Source organism: Rhinolophus sinicus, chromosome 16, assembly GCF_057876585.1.
Source record: "Rhinolophus sinicus isolate RSI-liver-muscle chromosome 16, RSI-T2T, whole genome shotgun sequence".
NCBI classification, from domain to species: Eukaryota; Metazoa; Chordata; class Mammalia; order Chiroptera; family Rhinolophidae; genus Rhinolophus; species Rhinolophus sinicus.
The window spans coordinates 105,716,323-105,736,466 of record NC_142516.1 but is presented as its reverse complement, the minus strand read 5'-3'; positions in this window follow the sequence as shown (position 1 = coordinate 105,736,466).

Here is a 20,144-nt window from a genome sequence, read left to right as displayed (position 1 = left end):
AGATTAAAGACAAAAAAAGAATCTTAAAAGCAGCAAGAGAAAAGCAGTTAGGTACCTACAAGAGTGTTCCCATAAGATTGTCAGCTGATTTCTCAACAAAAACTTTGCAGGCCAAAAGGAATTGGCACTAAATATGCCAAGTGATGAAAAGCAAGGACCTACAACCTTGATTACTCTACTCAGCAAAGCTATTATTTAGAATCAGAGGACAGATAAAGAGCTTCCCAGACAAGAAAAAGCTAAAGGAGTTCATCACACCAAACCAGTATTACAAAAAATGTTAAAGGGACTTCTTTAAGAAGAAAACAAAGAAGATCAAAAATATGAATACCTAATAAAATGGCAATAACTACATACCTATCAACAATTACTTTAAGTGTAAATGGATTAAATGCTCCAATCAAAAGATAGGGTGGCTGAATGGATAAGAAAACAAGACCCTTACATATGCTGCCTACAAGAGACTCACTTCAGATTGAGAGACACAGACAGTTGGAAAGTAAAGGGATGGAAAAAGATATTTCATGAAAATGAAAACGAAAAACAAAAGCAAATAAAAGCTAGGGTAGCAATACTTACCCCAACAAAATAGAGTTTGAAGCAGAGGCTATAACAAGAGACAAAGAAGAACCCAGTAATCCCATTTCTGAGTATTTATCCAAATAAACCCAAAATGCTACTTTGAGGGGAGGTATGCATTCATATGTTCATTTCAGCATTGCTTACAATAGCCAAGAGGTGAACGCAGTCTGGGTGTCCGTCGATGGATGAATGGATAAAGAGTAGGTGGTTGTCACCCCAATAAATTAAAAAAAAAAAAAAAAGTAGGTGGTACATATATACAGTGGAATATTGCTTGGCCATGGATGGGAGGGGTTTCTTGCCATCTGTAGCAGTGTGGATGGACCTGGCAGGTATTGTGTTGAGTGCAGTATGTCAGACAGAGAAAGACAGATGCAATGTGATTTCACTGATATGTGGAATCTAAAGAACAAAATAATAATAATAATAATAATAATAATAATAATAATAATAACAGAAACAAACTCATAGATACAGAAAACATTTTAATGGTTGCCAGATGGGAGCGGTGTTGGGGTTGAATGAGAAAGGGGAAAAGATCAAGAAGTACAAATTCATTGTTACACTGTAGTCGTGGGGATGTAGGGTACAGCATAAGGAATATAATCAATAATATTGTAATAACTTTGTATGGTGTCAGATGGGACTAGATTTATGGGGTGATAGATGGGAGGGGGCTTGGGAGGCAAGGTGAAAAAGGTGAAGGGATTTAGAAGCACAATTTGGTAGTTACAAAATAACATGGGGATGTAAAGTAAAACATAGAGAATATAGTCAATAATATGGTAATAACTATGCTTAATGCCAGGTGAGTACTAGACTAGTCAGGGGGATCATTTCTTAAATTATATAGATGCCTATCCACTACGCTGTACACTTGAAATTAATATAAAATAATATTGAATATCAAAATAAATAAAGTGTAAAAAAAGGGAAGTATTTTGTTACCTGTATGGACTATATTTTAGGATTATAAAATTAAATGACTACAGTGATATAAAACTGGTCTCTGGTGTTCAAGAGAAAACCATTGGATAAAGAACAGGCAATGCATAATAGCCGATAAATATACAGAGAGATATTCAGCTTCGATTGTAATGTAAGCAAAGCAAATAAAACCCGTACAGCATTTTTTCTATCAGAACTGCAAATTCTAAAAGATTGACGACAATGAGAGTGTAGGGGAGAAATGTGTGGAACAGATACCTTTGTTTACTGTTGATATAAGTGTAAATTGGTACAGCTTGAACATAAATTTAGCAACTCAGCAAGTTTGTCACTGTCTAATTGATAAATACTTGTACTTTTTGACCCAGCAATTCCACTTCTAAGAAGTTTATTTAAATAGATCATTGTACATGTGAACAAAGAAAATGCAAAAGGATATTCATTGCAGTATAATTTACAATAGTAAAAAATTGGAAATAAATCATGTCCATTAACAGGAGATTAGTTAAATAAATCATTGTTCATTAATTCATCAACTATGGGTTGAGAGCCTACTGAGTACCAGGCAGTATTCTACACCAACATACAAAATACATTCATTAAAATAATGATGTAGATCTATAGTTAATAGTATTGGAAAAGGTTACAAGACAATTTGTATAGTATTATCTCATTTATGTAAAAGTGCATGTGTATTTACTTATATATATTTATATGTGAATATACATTAGTACATACATTGAGAGACATCTGTAATGATGATCATCATTGTGTCAGCATATTACCAGTGGTTAGGTCTAGGACTTTTTTGTTGTTAATCTCTATACTCAATATTTTTATGACAAAACTTTTATCATTTTTATAGTCTAAAAATATTAAGGGTATAGTCATTCTGAAAGGATAAAAAGAGAACCATCGGTACAATTTAATCATATTAATATGCAGAAGAAAATACCAGACAGCCACAAAATTCCAGAAATCCAGCTGCAGTTCTAAGAAGTAAGACGCAAAAGCAGATGCTTGCCCACAAGGATGAGGTAAATAGGGAGGAAGCACAACGGTTCCATAGAACTCAAGTGTACAACGCAGCTGAGTGTACTCTACTAAACTAGAAATCCAGGCCAGCAAAGTCCCCAAAGACAGCAAAGACTAAAAATTAATAACAATAAACATATTACACACAGGGCTTTTGTATAACTTGGATGTTTATTTGCATTGAAATGTTGATCTTTTAACAGTTTATAATGTTGCCTTTTAACTTTATATATCACTCCTTTTTCCTTTAAAAAGGATTTCCCATGACCCCTCCCATCCCTTTAATCCTACAGGATAGTTTTTAGTCTGAGCAGTTGAGGAATGCATATATTGGTTAAAAAGTTAAAATGCTCTGGGCTTTATCTGATTTATGATCATCTTAGACAAAGTATCAAGTGCATATCAATAGCACAATCATCATTCAAATTAATTCATTTTTCTGCTCAATGCATAGAACAACAGGGTGTAACAAAGAATGATATACCAGAACTCACGCTAGAAATTCTCCCATGAATCTATTGAATCTAAATACATTATATGAATAGCTGGTCAACATGAGTAAGAGGACAGAAACACATAACCACATCAGATCTTTTAACTGTTAGGAACGAATATTCACAGATTTCTCATGTTAAATGCATGGAGCAATTATTTAAAAGTCTGGTTTTCTATTGAGAGAGATGTACTAGTTTTTGTCATATTGTTGTTTATTCTTACTGTGTCACTTTACATTTTAATAGCTTGTACTATACATGCATCCTAAAACATCAGCTTTTGAAATCCGTATAAGATGGAATCAAGCCCCAGTAAGCAAATACCTTGCTTTCACAGTTTTTACAATAAAAATTGAAAATGAAACTTGAAGGCATTTGGTTCAGTCAAACAAAACAAAGAAATCCGGTGTCTTTTATTAGACCAACTTTGAGTTCTGAACAAGTTCTCTTGACTACATAGAAGTCTTAAGCACAAGCGTGTGTGTGCGCATGTGTAGAACTCTATCATGGATGCATAAAACGCATCAAACATTCTAGCTTTGCTCCTTTCAAAAATTGTTTCAAGGAATCAAGATAACCTGCCAGTAGATTTTTAAAAGCTGAAAAAATATTCTGTAATATATGATCTTTCTAATTAGAGAGAGGGCACATACAGACTACTGATCAAACCCATGCTTTCAGCAAAGCTGAAAGACTTAATGGCTTAACGGTGTGTTACCTGGGCCGGAAGCATCAAGCTCTCTCTGGTTTCTCGCCCTTACTTCCCCATTTGTTATACTCTTTAGATAAAAAGTCCAACTTCAAGCAGTCTGCTGGCATTCCTAAGAATAAATCAGATTTTATAGACCTGAATATATTTTAAGAACAAAGAAAATTTAGGAAGCCCTAATAATATCAGACTGACCTATTAATTTTGTTGTATGTTTACCAGGTTAATATGAATAGGTCTGGTTACCCCCACTGGGAAAGAAAAAGGTAAGAGTTCAGGTTTCTGGGCTTTACATTAATAGTTCAAAGCTAGACAGCAGGGTGGGAGATTGAGCATAAGTCCCCTCCTTGCCTGCCAAAGCACATCCTCGCTGCAGTTGCTTCTTTATGAATCTTTGTTAATGGAGCGTTAAAGGAAATGACTAAAAAAGAAAGAATACACCATGTTCATTAGTTTGATGCCGCACAGTAAAATGTTACTTTCATTTTCTTTAATGACATTTTTGTAGCATGATGTCAGAAATAAATTTTAAAATACAGTTTTAACCTCAAAACTGCTTAAAATAGTTGACAGAAAAAAATCTCTAGGCTGAAAAGTGTAGTAGTATAATCTTTCATCTTAACTGTTCAGGAACAAAGGGTTTACATTTGGTTTAGTATGTGTGTGTGTGTGTTTTCATAATCAGCGATTAGCATTGAATCAATTCCTCCTGGTGGTACTATTGCAATAATCCCGTTTGAAGTGACCAAGAATATTTTACTAGCCAGTATTCAAATATTTAGTACTAAAATGTAGTCAATATTATCAAATCTATTAGGTTGTGCCTAAATGATAAATTTAAAAAAAAAAAACAGAAAAGTTCAATTCAGTAGAAAATATTGTACTAACAGCTTATTTAACAAAAGTAACATACTGAGTGGTTTTTAACATGATTTTACTTAAATTCTTGTGATAATATTTACAATAATATATTTATTACTGTCATGGCAGTACAATTTTGGGATTATTAGTAAGGCTAGAAAAATTCATCCACAGTGTTAAAATAAATGGTCTAAAATTCCATCCAAGTCTGAAATCTAAAGAATTTATTAATAAGAACTAAATGGAAACCTCTTCAGAGACATATACTTCTGTGTCACAAAAGCTTAAAACAAAAAAAGCAGTTTTCATGAACACATAAAATCTATACTATTGAGTAAAAATGTATTTGAGGGCTTAAGAAAGGAAAGAAAAACATTACGAGGCCCTTCACACTCCACAGACTTCACCCTTATTCACTCAGAATTCTTTCAAGGGGGCCTATGTATGTTTTAGCCTGTGACAAGGCTGTAATAATGACCTCCTTTCCACCCCTGCCCCAATCACTACTTCCACCAAATAACAATTAGATACCAAAGAAAATCGAGCCTATGGCAAAGCGAGCCTACTGGCTCAGCATCTGCTAAAACAATCGAAGGCATGAACGAGCCTGGCACTTCTCCATACCTTATCGGGCTGAGGTCCAGTTGGCTTGTTGTAGACTCCAAGGCCCAGCAAAGGGCTTCCCCAGGTCACCTGGTTGATTCTCCAGTGCCGTAGGCAAGGCTCCACCTACCTAAGTCATTTCTCCCACATCAGATTCTGTCTTATTGCCAAATATCTTCAGAAAAAAGATTCCACAGTAACCATTCCGATGCTTAACAAACCTCCTCCCTACATCCAATCTAGCTCCCTCCTGCTGAAGTTAAAGACATTTTCCTTTTGTTCTCTTCCCAGCAGCAAGGAGAACAGCTGGTCACCAGTCTCCATACAATATCCCTTAATATTCTTGAAAAGTTTTATTAAACCACTCATCAGTTTCTCTCTTCCAAGCTGAATAATTCTAGCTCTTTTAACCTTCATAAGTCCTATTTTTCCAAACTTTTTAATCATTTTTTTTCTTTCCTATGTATTCTCTTCTTGCTCTAATGTATGTAATAGCCCTGGACTACTGAAAGTGAAATCTGAAATGTAGAGGCATTACAGTAGACTGGACAAGGGGTTTGAGTTGTTAAACAGGGTCTGGGAATGGCAAGATGGGTGACAGAAAACTGGAGAAAGACATACTAGAATTTAATTTAGAAAGCCAAGATAGTCTTGGAAATGTAAGTCTTAGGCATTCCAAATTTTCCACAATTTCTTGCAGTCACTGTATTTTCAAGACTAGCACTGGATAACGTTACATTCAGCTGCAAGTTTTGTGAATGTCAGTCTTGCCCAACGACTTGGAAAACATGCTATCCAAGGCACCCTTCAGTACAACTTCAGACTGCAATAAAACAGTTAGATAACATCAGCTAACTCAGAGAAATGCAAATCTCCAGTAATTCATTAGCCAATAAACGCTGAATGCAAATGTTGAAGTCACACTCCAAGACACATGGTTTGACTCTATCCCAATCTTTCATCAAGACATAGAGCATAATCAGTGCCTGAGACAAATATTCCTTGTCCTCAGATGGTCAGATGGCCTTGCAATTTTGATCTAAATCCCAGGTGGCAGAAAGTCCTGAAAATGTCAGTGTTTCTCAGAACACCCTGGGATCCTGTGCCTCAAAGAATGTGCCACACATGACACACCAACAGCTTTTTTTACTAGTGTTTTTCTTTTCAATTTTTATTAAATAAGAATTCAAGAATAAATGTATTCAGATATATGAAGTTAAACTTTTTATTCTTGATTATGACAGGCTACTTTAAAAAAGGGGGTGAGAGGGAAGAAAAATGGTTTTCTCAAAATTAAAGGTTTTCTCTCCTACTTCGTGGCCTCAATAAGATTAAATACTGATTAGATACCCTTTGGCAAGATGCCATTTCTATTATGCCAATTTTTACAAAGACAAAGTTGCGTGCTTTACAAGTTCTTGTTTCTTAAATACCATATTTCTGCCTCAGAACTTTCTTAAGGCATAATCCCCCCCAAAAAAATATATGTGGTTCAGTTTGTATTTCCCAACTGTAAGTCAAATGTTATTCTTAAGGACCAAGGCAGGGTGTCTTAACAGTTGTATGCATGCTCCTGCATACATTTGTGAATTTTGTGTGTGAATATGTATTTGAAATGTGTCTTCAATTTGCCATCCTATTGTTGGTAGGTAAGTTGGTCTTTCACTGATTGGAAAGGTACTTGAGCTACTTATCAAAAACAAATTGCTGCCATCTGTAAACTAAATGACTAAAAATATTACTACCGTAATGAAATTCAGAAATCCAAGATCAATGAGGCGAGGGAGACTTTCAATATCCAAAATTTGCTTTTTTCCCCTCTTCCAATCTCTGCACATTGAAAGATTCAGACCGCAATAACTGCAAAGATAGGCCCTTACCTCCCGCGGTGAAGCCAAGGGTGAAATTTGTGACAGGCCTGAGGCATCTGCATTGCAATGCAAAATACAGGGTGCCAGATGTAGGGTGGGCTCCTTTTATGTGTGTCTTCCAACCTGACTCCTCTGACTACTGCCACTGTAAATTCAAGTGGGTAGCACAGCACCTGGCACATAATCATGGTCAATAAATACTAGATGAATAAACGAGTGAAGCACAAAAGGCATAGATTCCAGATCATGTCTCATTGGTACCAACATTTTGCTATAGCTGGAGAAAGTCAGGCAAAGAGGAATAAAAGGCCGGTTGGTATGGCACAAACCACACTTGGTGGTCAAGGGTTCTTTTAATCCAGTTTTATTTTGACCACCTGATTTAATGAAGATATCATAGAATGTTAGGAGCCTAAACTGAATTGCTCGATTACACCACTGTTTATTAGATGCCTAGATCGTCATGACCTACATTACCTGCCCCGAGTAATCCTGGTTATTAATTAATTCAGGGCCAGGAATCAAATGCAAGCATGCGGGCTTAGGGTTGAACCTGCTCCCTATTACAACACAATCTCAATTCCGTGGTGACTAGTTATTGCTGCATTCCACTGTCATAAACTGAACCCCCACAGTAGAGTGCTATATTAAAATGGTGTTGGCTGTATTTCAAAACATCACCTATTCATGAGCTTTTTTTCCTAGGAAAAAGGCTTAGCAATAACTGCAGTGTATCTCCAGAGTCACAAAATCTAAAGATCAGGAAAACATTCAACTAAAATGTAACACAGGACTTCTCTTTAATGATTGAATAAAACTGGGGTTTGCTCTTAACTGTCACAATGCACTAAAACCAAAGTGCTAAAGTGTGTTATTCAAGGCACATAAAATATGGTTAACTTTATTGTTATGTGCATAAGAGAAAGCTTTTAACCTTGGTCATTTTAAACTCCAGTGTATTTAAATTGGCATTCATTACACTGAATCTCCATTTGGTCCCCTTCCTCCAACAATGACTTTTCCTTCCCCTTAGATAAGGGGCCCTACCCACCAATCTTGAGCTCTCCTCTCCTTCCCCACTAACAAGGATTTTTAGAAACTCAATCAAATCAGACTCTAGTTACCAGAATATAAATAACTATTCTCTTTAATAGGTTATTATTCCCAAAGGACTTTATATCTTAATAGAAGAGGAACTCTAAGGCAACAAGTTTCAAAATTCAAAGGAAGAAATATATAAATTATTAATTTATGAGTTCATCATACTAAATAAAAATAGAAATATAGTATAGTTGAACTTAAAATTCCCAAGAATCCTTTACAAAGTCTCACCAGAGGAATCAAAGATGGTCGAGGCTCCAGACTACCCGAATTACTTTTTTTCCTATACTTTGAAAGGAATGACCTAAACTAAAATTAGGGTAAAAATTGGTGCAGCAATGATGAAATTGTGCCTTAAATTTTGACCAGTTCAGAGTTGGAAATGGGGAGTACAGATTTTCTCGTACATGGCTTGTGGGATTGTAAACCAGGATGACCTTTCTGTAGTAAAATTGGCAATACTTACCGAAAGTCACATGTCTATAACATTTGACTATATACATTTTACATCCAGGAATTTATCCTATGAAAACAATCAAAGATGCTCCCAAAGATTTGGATACAAAATATTTATGCAACATTTGTAAAAGCAAAATAAAAATAATTTCAAATCAACTACAATGTCCAGCAAGAGGAGATTAAATAAAAATGGGCATCCATGGATGGAATTACTGCGAAGTCACTATGGGGGGGCAATTCTGGCTGAATATACTGACTAGAAGATATCCATCCCGTGATGCTCCCTGAAAAATCACAAAGTATAAAGTGAATGACCTCATTTAAGGAAAAAAGTTTTGCACATAGACATACATATATATTTATATACTTTTTTTTCCATAAGTGTAAGAATATACACCAAGCTTTAAACGGAATTACCTCCAGGGAATGTGACCAAGAGTGATACAGCAGTGTGTGGAGAGAGAGAAATTTTAGTTTCTGCTTTATAAAACTAGTTATTGCCTAAATCTTTATATCTAGCAGGTATCTGTTTTATAGTTTAAAAACAAAAATTAAAAAGCTTTAAAATTTTTTGTTTTAGAATAAGGACATGGGAAGCAACTGACAATGTTTTCTCAAATGAAAAAAAAAAAAAGATATAAAATAGTACAAACAACATGATCCCAACTTTGTAAAACTAAATCATATATGGCATAGAATATAAGAGAAATAAAAAGAGCCAAAAGAAATGAAAACATCAAAATACTAGTGGTTAGTTCTGAGTGGTAAGATTAAAATCAATTAATCTTTTTTCTGAATTTCATAAATTTCCTGCTATGAACATAGATTACTAGCATAACGGAGAGAAACAAATACTTAATATATTTAAATTTGTAAACTGTTTTTCAATAAGTTAATGGTATTTGCTTTTCTAAGACTTACACCTCTACCAACATTGACATTCACTTTAAGTGTTAAGCAGTGTTACTCTGAAGCTTGAGATGTCAAATTTCTACAATGAGTATCCTTTTAGCTATGATATGCATGTTCTACTAAACACTTAAAATGTTAGAATAAAAGAAGGGACCTAACATAACAGATCAACGCAGCTGACGAAACTGAAGTCCAAGAGTTAAAGTGGTTTTCCAAAAACTCAAATCTTTTCATTTAATGGAAGAACTCAGACGAGAATTGATTCTCCCAGTCCAGTGTTTTTCCATGACATGATGCTGCAATATTTTGGATGAGAATCACTGAAACCACAACAAAAATAGCACTTTAAGAAATGTATAATAAAATGGCAAATAGACAAACTTTGTATGTAGCTTCATGGAGAATTGTTAAAATACCAAGTTCCACTCTCAAAATGCCTTTCTGAGAATTCTATCTAGAGAAATGATTAGATTGGACCTAGAAGGATACTTAAAGAAACTTGATTTTTATTTTAATAGTAACACAATTCAAAGCTTAAGTGAAAACATCTGGTTTCACTTTCTTTACTGATTATGATAGCGAGAGATTCTGAGACATCAAGTATGACTCTGTCATTTATTTGATATGCAAATACATTTCTTGGCTTGAGTGTAAATCTTATACTTTCAATTGTGCCCCTTGTCGCTAATTATTTTTTATATTCCCTCCTGGGTCTGAAAAACAAAGCTTGAGGTAGAGTTAGTCATTAAGAAATGCACTCTTCCCACAAAATGCCTACAGGCACAATTCTGGGGGGAAAAAAAAAAAAAAAGGTAGGAAAAAACTAGACCTCAATTAATTAGAATCCAGATCACTGGGATAATTGCCAATTCTGTTTTTCTCCACCCTTCCCCAAAGGTTATGACCCAAACCCAAGGATGAAAGACCAATTGTGGGGAGGAAGGGACCAGAGAGGAGGAAACCACATGTCAGAGGGATCAATTTCTATAGCAGCTATAAAGCATATTCACTTATTATGGGCCAGGTACTGTGCTAAGTGACAGTCAAAGATTACCAAGGTCAGATGAGAAATTTGGGAGTTGTCCCCCATGGGACCAGACCCCCCAGAACTATTCTCACACTGCCTGGCTCACCAAACACTAGCTACACTTACACACACACAGAAACAAACCAAAACATCCATAATTCTCAGCCCGCTCATTAATCAAATAAGTTTGATACAACAGAGTATTGGAGACTTTCACCCCTGCTAATGCTTTGGTTCTGTGTATCTCAAAGCCAACCAGGTAATTCTGGATCTCAACAATGAACTACTCCTGGGACTTTCTGCAACACATCCTCATCCTTAAAGGGGCTTAGGCTTATCTTTGCCTCACAGGGCATCCTCTCCCAGTAGGGATCTGTGCATATATTCACTGACACTCGCAGGTACCAGAGGATGTACTCATTCATGTCAGGCAACATGACATTTCAGAACATGGGGAACTGCGAGGCCCCTCTCCCTCAGTTTTTATTTCAGCAGACCTAGATGTAAAGTTGATAATTCCATCTGAACCAGAAAGAAACACTGAGGAGAGAACCCAGGTAATGGGGTACAAAATATATACCTTTCCACAGTCAAGCATCACAGTCTAACTTCACAATATTCCTATATTTGAGGTGGAGGTGGCAAAATCTAGAATATTCCTTCATATATTTGAGAAAACAGAGATTAAACCAATGGGGAAAACGAAGTGACCCACAAATCACAATTAATAACTTCTTTTAAATAAGTAAGTAAAAATAAGTAAGTAAAATAGCCAATTCATATAGCTAGAATTTTTAAAAATATGGTTTGCAACATACTTTTATTAGATGAGGGCAAATGAATCGCATTCAGACTGGCAGCAGGATATTCAAACTAGGCAACTACCAATTTATAACACTAAATTTGTATCTAGTAAGCCCAGTCCCCACACTTTCATGTCCGATGCTGTAATATCCTAAAATGTCTACTAAATAAATCAACTATATTAAATTCTATTTAGTATAATCAAATTAATTAACATATCACATCTTCCCTCATGTTTTAATTGATTGTAAACTGGCAAACCACATATAATACCATCCAATTAGTCCAAAATAGCTCAATCCTGACCATTTAAAAACAACACCTACTTTACCTATTTTAAATATGATAAATAAAATAGAAAAAGAGACAGAACCACACTGACAATCCAGGAAGATATAAATGCTATATTGTCTCATCACCTGATATTATATATTTAAGTATTTAAGTATGTCCAAATTTTTACGTTGGCCCAGATCTCACATCCCTAAAATAGACACAACTATTTTGTAAGTGCAGAAATCAAGCTGGTTTCTGTCATCCTGGCTTCCTAAATATTCTGACCACTGCCTTCCACCAGACATATGTACATGTTCACCATTTGAGACATTGCAGGGTGAGGGAGAGAAAGGAGAAAGACAAGTCTCATTACTTCTGAAATTGGAAAGAGGAATTAAGTTCTGAAAAGGAGAAAGAAAATGACAGTTTTTCTTTATTCAAATATTGAGTAAATATTGTTGCTTAATTATTTTTAAAGGCTACACTAGATATTTTTAGCCATTTGTTTCTTTATTCAATTTATAAGAAGTGAAACTATAATGTAATGAAACTTGTTCCACATGCAAAAGCACTTTGCCCCTCACACCTGACAACACTGCCCCCCATCCCACCCCCACAAATCATAGCTTGAGTGATAGGGCCTTACCTCACGTCCTTAAATACCAAGCATCCTAAATGTTACAACGAGGAGCCTAACACAGCTGAACTGGGAAAAATACAAAGTGGAAATTTATCCCCCTTGGAAAAATAAGTAAAATATATGTTAAGGAAATGGGTAATTCAGGGAACCAGAGTATTTAAATAAATTCCCAGATGTTTCTGCTGCAGTATGAACTTTTTACAAAGGAAATAGCTTTTCATTACTTCATGAATCCTTCCTCATTATGAAGATGATTTCAAAGCCCCCAGTATTCGAAAGAGAAAGCCCATTGTCAGATTCCCACTGTGTCTCAGGTACCACGAATAATCCAGGAACCCACAGAAAAAGCTCAGGCATGAAAACAGATCTGATTTTGACCTCCCAACCCTGAAGTCTGTGTTTATATAATTCATGATGAAGATGGACTTACAAAGTCTGGATAAAATTACATTTCATATTTCCCCCCTCAACCAATATTTCAAACCAATTAAACCAACAGTCATTTGAACATTAAAAGCATGGATATGATGGCCACAAATCCTCACACCATCCCCTGGACATTACACACCTTCACTGGGAAGCTCTACCTCTTGGTAACGCCAGTGAATGTGGTAAAATATCAAGCAGAAAACATCCGAATGTGCACATTCAGCTTCATGACTTTCACTGTCTAGACCCCAAAAAAATTCTCAAACAATTTTCACCCAATTTGGCTTGCCGTTCTTGCCTGTAAATTGCAATACTGCCAAGTTACAAGTTAAAGATTCTGCCAGTTTTTCAGTTTTGTAAGCAAAGAAAGAAAAGAAACTCAGCGTACTTTCCCTAAATGGAGTGTGTGTGTGTGTGTGTGTGTGTGTGTGTGTGTGTGTGTGTTGAGATTACACTTTGTTACAGTGGTATACTATAACAACATATGGAACTTGTTCAAAATTTCCAAAATAACACACATATACACAGACACACACTCTCTTTGTATACAGATCATTTTTAAAAAATGTCAAACCCATATTGAACTGAGAAGGACTAGGAGAAATAGTGTTTGTAGCTATAAATGCTAATATCCACAGTCATTATTGCTGTAATTTAGGCAGAACAATTTACTACCTTTATTCTAATGTGATTCATATCACAAATGTGGTCAAGTGACTAGTTTCAGCCTCCACACAAATAAATTTAACTTCTAGAAAAGTCCCCAAAGCAATTTATAGCCAAAGACAGACTCAGTTCAGAAGTGGTGGTGGTCATGGTGGCAGAGGTTCTTCTAGGGTAATGTCTCATTGAGGCCCAAGGATGAGGCTCTGAAGTCAAGAAGAAAACACTCAGAGTCCTGTGGGCATTAGAGCCTGTTAAACAGCCTTTTTCAGACTTTGCTACTTTTTAAGAAAAAAATTTTTTTTTTGCTTTTCACCTGTACCCCCAGCCCCTTCCCTTTGGCAATCAACAGCTTGTTCTCTGTATTATGGATCTGTAGAAAAACAAAATATTGAGATAGATTTCATTGTAAATTCTGGAAAATATCTATACCCAGGCCTTTAATGCACTCTCTTCCTTCCTAAAGCTAGGAAAGTGGTATGCTCACTGTCAAATAACCAGTACTTATTCTAAATAGCCAGAATGTCATTGCAGATGAAAAGTGCTTGTTGTGAGAAGCAAGTACTTGAATACATCATCAGCAGGAATCTACCTCTGCACAACCAATTCTAGAAAGCAATTTGGCCATGTGTCAGAAGCCTTAGAAAATACACATACCATAAATACTGAGACACAGATACACGCGCAAAGATTAAAGGATGCTCAATCCCCTACTGTTCATAATAGTGAAAAAATGAAAAATAATCTAAATGTTCAATAATAAGAAATTTGACAAAATGTGTTACATTCTTCCACAAGTTATGATGCAAAAATTTAAAAATCATGTTATAGAACAATACTTAATAACATAGGAAATATTCATGCACATTATTTAGTGATACAAGTTAAAAACATAGTAAGATGTGATCCTAATTTGGAAAAACATTCTATTACATAAAGATATGAATGGAGTGATAGACACCAATAACAGCATTATCTCAGGAAAAGTAATTTTATTTCCTTCTTTGTGCTCTACTGTATTTTCCAAAATTTCTACAATGAAAATATATTATTGTTGTCATCAGGTCAAAAAATTATTTTTATATTAATCATGTATAATTCTTAGACAGAAATGGTTTCCTTACCCACCTCTCAAAAAGCAGTCTGAATTTTGCCAGTGTTCCTGATTTAACCTGGTTCTTTTCCTGATTAAGTCATGTGGAAATAGCCCTAGAGGAAATGGGAATATAAAAGCCAATGCTTCATAAGCTCATGTTCAAATAAGGCAAGTAAGACCACGAGTGGCCCAGAGAATTTGGGGATGAAAATGAGCCCCTAAATGGATTATTTACCTTGGTCATTACTGATAAAAATATCAGCAGGGATTTTGTTCCTCAACTACATTTTGAAGAAGAAATGATGGCATTTCATTCATTTATTCATTCAATCATTGCCTTAGTCTGTTTGGGCTGTGTAATGCAGGGTCTCAGCTCCCACTCCCCGTACAAGAACGCAGGACATGGCTAGGCCAAAAAGGAACAACAGAGCCATGTATAGGGGAGTCATACCACTATATTCTCGATGGCAGCTGGTCGAGACACAAAAACAAACATCTGCCAGTACCCCAACGAGGGGTCTTCCTGTACCCCAGTCTCATTGGCAGCCGAGCGAGACACAGGCGGTAGCATCCACAGGATCCGCAATCTGCCATCCGCACTTGCTAACCCCACGTGCTAGCCGCAATCTGCTGCTGTCCGCTTCTCTGCCAACCAACCAAACAACCAACCCCTTAGCATAGCCATGGCAGTTATATTAGTGGCTAATGGCTAACTGGTTACAGCTGATGGCCAACAAGTCACAGCTGATGGCCATCTACTACCCGAGCCAGCACCTTTCCACGTGAGGTCGAGAGCCTGGAAACTGCTTTCCTGGCTCTGTCCCCACAGGCTGCTTATAACAGAAAACCATAGACTGGGAAACTTATAAACAACAGAAATTTATTTCCCATGGTTCTGAAGGCTGGGAAAGCCAAAATCCTTGTGCCAGCAAATTTGGTGTCTGATGAGGGCAGGCTTCCTGGTTCATAGAAGGAAGTCTTTTCACTATATCCTCACATGGCAGAAGGGGCAAGGTAGCTCTCTGGAATCTCTTTTATAAGGGCACTAATCTCATTCATGAGGGCTCCACCCTCATAATCTATCACCTCCAGTGGGGACAGAATCCCATAGAGCAGTTTCCAGGCTCTCCGCCTCCTGTGGAGAGGTGCTAGCTCGGTTATTAGATGGCCATCAGCTACAACCAGTTAGCCATTAGCCACTAATATAACTGCCGTGGCTATGCTAGGGGGTTGGTTCGTTAGTGGGTTGGTTGGCAGAGAAGTAGATGGCAGATTGCGGCTAGCAGATGGGGTTAGCAAGCACGGATGGCAGATTGCGGATCGTGTGGATCCTACTTCCTGTGTCTCACTTGGCAGCCAGCGAGACTGGGGTGCAGGAAAACCCCTCGTTGGGGTACTGGCAGATGTTAGCTTTTGTGTGCGACCAGCCACCATTGAGAATATAGCGGTATGACTCCCCTATCCATGGCTCCATTGTTGTTCCTTTTTGGCCTCAGCATATCCTGCGTTCTAGTGCGGGGAGCGGGAGCTGAGACCCTGCATGACACCTCCCAAAGAACCTACCCTCCAAAATACCATCACACTGGGGGTTAGATTTTAACATATGAATTTGGGGGAAGGGGAGACAAACATTCAGTCCATAGCAGTCATCAAATACTGTGCCTCTTTTATGTGCCTACCTGGTGCCAGGCCTGGAATATAAAAAGGCAAGCCTAGTCCCCGCCTCAAGTCCCTCACAGGCTGATGACTGCATGGCTTCACAGTGGTTTTCAGGGCACCCACTTATATGTCAGCTTTTCATTCAAGTTTCATTTGAATAAAAGATTCCTTGGCTTAAAAAAGGGGGGGCACCCCTATTCGGGACCCCCTCCTGCTCGGGAACTGCAACCTCTTCTCCTGCCTATAATAAACTATCTTCCTTTACCAAAAAAAAAAGAAAAAAAAAAAGAATGGAACTCTCTGATCAACTCTTATTTAATTAACTAGATACTTGGAGTTGAGCGGTATCCACTAATAGTTTTAAATGAACTCATGAATAAAACTTTTAGACAAGATGCTCCCCCACCCATATGTTAGAATTTATATCCTCTCTCTCTGCTTTGAAGCTTTCCTGTCGATCTTTCTTCCCCTTAGCACACTGAATCCCCGAAGTGCATTCTTAACCTGTGCTGAGAGGAGAACCACAGCACTGTCCCCAGTCAGGGGCTCTTTCCCCAAAATTCTGGGCAAGGCTTCATAAGAACTATTGGAGAACTTATTCAAAAGAGAGAGTCAGGCTCCACCTCCAGAAAATCTGACTCTGCAAGAGTGAAGTGGAATTTTGTGTTTTGAACAAGCGACAGAAGTGTCTTCTAGCTTGACAAATTCTGTTAGGAGGCAGTTTCTAGCCTGAGTGAGGGAGGCTCAGAACGTTGTTAGTTCTCAAGAGACCTTGAGTATGTTATTGCACATTTGCATAATTTCCCTGTTTACATATCTCTTTTGCCCACTTTTGGACCAGGAACTTGCCCCAATTTCTGTGTCTATAGGTTCAGTTTTAATGTGTCCAATAAATGTTTGGCATTAATTAATAAAACAAGGACAACACTAATTCATCAAATTCTGATCCTACTGAACCAGAAGTTTTTTTCTTATCAATAGATTATTATAATAAACCTGTCATTAGAACTCATATGCTTTTTCTCCTGTAAGAGTAAATAAGCTAAACTATCAGGAATAGCTTTTTAAAAAAATTTTTTTACACTGCTTTTGGGTTTTCAGAGTGCTCCATGAGGTAAACAGGGTAATCGCTATACAAGTACCCACAATTTTTAGTACGTACATAATCACAGACACAGTGTGGCATACTGAAAAAACATAGCCATTATTGCTGGGTTTGAACTGGAGCTCTGCCATTTACTGGTTGAGTGATCTTGAACAAGTTATTTAAATTTTCTGAGCTTTCTTTTTTTGTGCATGTACTGTATATACAGGGACAGACAGCAGGCTTGTCTGAAGGAGTAACTGAGTTTGGCATATAGTAGGACCTGAGCAAGCATTGTTTTCCTTCCTTCCTGATATACTCCCCACAGCAAGGACTCAGTTTACCTTGATCAATGTTATATCCTCAACACACTACCTGACAGGTAGTATGTGTTCAACAAATATTTATTGAATTGATTGATTGATTAATGTAATTCTAGGATTTAAAAAAAATACCTTTTCCTTTTACCTATCAAATATTATCTATAAAATTATATCATTACCATAATCCCTCCCCCAATCACAAACCCCAGATGGTCTATATAATAACAAGCTATCTTCAGTCAAAACTCAGGGAAAGTGACCTAAAGCCTATAAATTAGAAAGTCAAACATTTATATTTTCATTTAAGTGTAAGACTATATACCCATTTCTCTGTATAATAAAACTAACATATAAACACTCTTTATTCTGAAAATTTTCTAACAAACAAAGAATAGTAAAGAGGAGGTAATCACATAAGAAGTCACATTGTGTAAAACATTCCTGGTGTTCTGCTTATTGTGATCTCCTACCCTAAATTATATTTTATAGGGAGATTATAAATTCACCAAACCCGATTTTTTCCACAGGAATTTAAAGTCCTCAAATGTGAATTCTCTTTAATATGTTTTTCTTTTTTAGGATCATCACACTCTGGGTTGGGAAGAGTAAAGAGAACACAGACTCAGTCAGATAGCTCTGCCTCTTAATTGCCAATGACCTTGCATAAACTCATTGAGCCTCAGTTTCTTAATCTATAAAATGGAAATAAAAACAACTACTTCATGGAGTTGTTAGGAAGCTTAGAAAAGGCAATATATGTGAAGTGCCTATGAAAAACATAGGAGACACTCAATGAGTTGTTCCCTCCTGCCCTACTGACAATGCTACAAAGGGATTCAGTAGTTCCAATTAAAAATTTAAATTTAAAAAAAAAAAGTACCACATCTAGGTATTTTCATAATTAACAATTGTGGTATCAAAATAACACTTTTAATAAACCTAATTAGTTGCAAGACATGTATTTTAGCGCAGAGTTATTAGCTTATAGCAGTCGTGAGACGAACATTGTGAAGGCTGAAACATTTCCAGAGATGATTAGGGCTGTATCAACCCACAAAGCTTTCTCCTTCTCATGAATGTTTCTCAGATTTTCCCATGGAACATCCCAGAGCTACATTGAGCTAAATGTCCCACCCCCATAACCTGGCGTTCTGAGCATTTGAAGTGTGCCCTGTCTGCTGCTCTTTAAATTCCAGGCATGTTGAACATTTTGTATTTAGTTATCTATATCTTCCATTGGATTGTAAACTCCATGAGGGCAAGGGGGTGTCTTCTTCACTATCGAAAGTTTAAAGTACAATTCTCTAACTGCACTATTTTCACAAAATTTTCTGCTAGATGGGTTCTTTTAAAATTGTTTTTTAGGTTTGTTTGTGTGTTTTTTTCTCGTCAAGATTTGAAGTATTAACCATGTAGGTAGAACAGGGATAGACGTGTTTATTTATCTATACATACCTCAGTGGGTCCTGGCCCAAAAATACTAGCTCCCTTAATAAAAGTGAATCCTTCAAATCTTAACACGAGAAGGGAAAGCTAGGAGACATCTAATCTTGTGCAGCACCACAGCCCCCTCAGCTTCGTTTCCTGTTCTACCACTAGGAAGGCCCGGTGATGTACTGCTCACCCTTTAAATTCCCCTCTTGGGTCCAAGCTAATCACCTGAGGCTGTCTTTATACTCCCCCACCCAATCCTCTCCCCTCTATGTTCCAGAGGTATTGAACTTGTAAATAGCCCTAAATAGCCATGCTCATGTCACAATGGATATGCCCATGTATCCCTTTTCAAGGCATATTTTAATTGCCTTTGTTTGTTTGTTTGTTTGTTTGTTTGTTTCTGTAGAGAAATTGGACTACAAACGCTGCAAGGACAGGAACTATCTCATGTGTTATGCCATTGCTGGGCCTGGCACTCGATAGGCTCTCAATAAATATCTGTTAACTGAATGACTTCCTTTTGGCAAAATTTTCAAAAACACACTTGACTAAAGAGTAAACAAAACAAATGGGAAAGAACCTTAAAATACTAGAAACTCGGCCAGGAAAATACAGATTTCCAATCCTAGCTTGGTCTCTGGGAGGTCAGGCCTTGTCCTATCCACCTTTAGACTGGGCATATCCACCCAGTCTTTTTAATCAAGATAGCAGGACTCCCCAGCCCTCTTTTTCATGGGGAAAAAGCTATCCTAACCACCCTCAGCCCTCCACATATACTCAGGTCCTGGGACCTCGTCCTTTACATGCCTCCCCGCAGACTCTCCCAAGTCTGCCAGACAGGCCTCTCACCCAGAATAGAGACTATTCCGCAGGGAAGCCCAGCTCCCGATCACAGTGCAGGACCTCCCCTGGCAGGCCCAGGAGTTTGGGGAACATGCAAGTCCCAAGAAGGAGGAACACACCTGAACAGGGGTTAAATCCTTCCCAGCCCTGTAACCCGCCTTCTGTCAATGTGATCAGCTCACATGAGGGAAACAAGACAGTCCCAAATTTACTTCTACAGTCTAAAACACCGATAGGATCCAAAGAAAGCAGTCAGCCCTGAGTTCACTGATTACAGATTGGGGAAACGTG